The sequence below is a fragment of the Pogonomyrmex barbatus genome, unplaced genomic scaffold (assembly GCF_055798465.1).
Source record: "Pogonomyrmex barbatus isolate J1 unplaced genomic scaffold, ASM5579846v1 scaffold58, whole genome shotgun sequence".
In the NCBI taxonomy this organism is placed as follows: domain Eukaryota; kingdom Metazoa; phylum Arthropoda; class Insecta; order Hymenoptera; family Formicidae; genus Pogonomyrmex; species Pogonomyrmex barbatus.
In genome coordinates, this window is record NW_028297158.1 from 20,001 (window position 1) to 21,024 (window position 1,024).

A 1,024-nucleotide genomic window follows, 5' to 3' on the forward strand; every position below is an offset into this window, starting at 1 on the left:
GTATTAGCTCTAGAATTACCACAGTTATCCAAGTAAATGTGGGTACAATCTAATGAACCATAACTGATTTAATGAGCCATTCGCGGTTTCACCTTAATTCGGCATGCACTGAGACATGCATGGCTTAATCTTTGAGGACAAGCATATGACTACTGGCAGGATCAACCAGGAACTTCGTGAGTTCGGTCGCTCGCGTGGAGCGACGCGCGCCCCATCACGTCCGCGAACGTGACGGGCGCCCTTCGTTCGAGATACTCTCGACGTGCCGTTATTACCGCCGGCGCCACAAGCCGGTCGGCGACACTCTCTTATTATCGCAATATATACAGCTGGAGACAGGACGCTCGTGGAGCTCTACTCCGTTAAAATTATGTTATTAAAGATCATATTTGTTATATAAAGATCATGTTGTTCTCATTCTCCCAAAGTAGCGGCGTATAGCCGCCTCGCCCTGACGCTAGATCGACGGCGCGATGCTCAGACGTCGAGGAACGAGTCGCCGGTGCGTTCAAGCACGGTCGAAAATTTTCGCTACGGTTTACAAGTAAGCGTGAAGAGCGATCTCTCGCTTTCCGCCACTCGGTAACGGTGAAGTCGATGCTCGGTAAGTGCAACGATACATCCGATCGCGTTCGTCTACGAACGAGGGAAGATCGCGCAGCCAACACTGATAAACAGTGCGCGCCACATAGGAGCCATTCGGTCTTACGACGCCGACTCGTGGCAATGCTGTGTCTAGAAATATAATTTCTAAATAATACGGCACGACTCAGGAGAGCCGAGGCACATCGTACCGAACGTGCGAAGCACGCCAAACGCACCCGCACGACGATCCGACAACGCTCGGTCGCCGAGCGCACCGCACCTCTTATAGTACCCAACCGGCCTGCCAAGCGGTCGGCGACGCACGGCCTACGCACGGCCGCTTATGGGCGCGAGCGCCGATGAAACGAGGCGAACGGGACTTAGTCGCTGCGAACGATCGGATTACGATTGATCGATCCGAACGGGTCGACAGCGACCG

At 53.7% G+C, this 1,024-nt stretch overlaps 1 non-coding gene across 1 annotated transcript in view; it reads right to left on the reverse strand.

Annotated features, from left to right (window-relative positions):
• LOC148935173 (small subunit ribosomal RNA) overlaps positions 1-172 on the reverse strand; it is a 1,921-nt gene extending 1,749 nt beyond the window's left edge. Inside the window, exon 1 of the ribosomal RNA XR_016140554.1 lies at positions 1-172. This exon is cut by the window's left edge and continues 1,749 nt beyond it. This is a non-coding gene — a ribosomal RNA (small subunit ribosomal RNA).
• Positions 173-1,024: the final 852 nt, after the last annotated feature.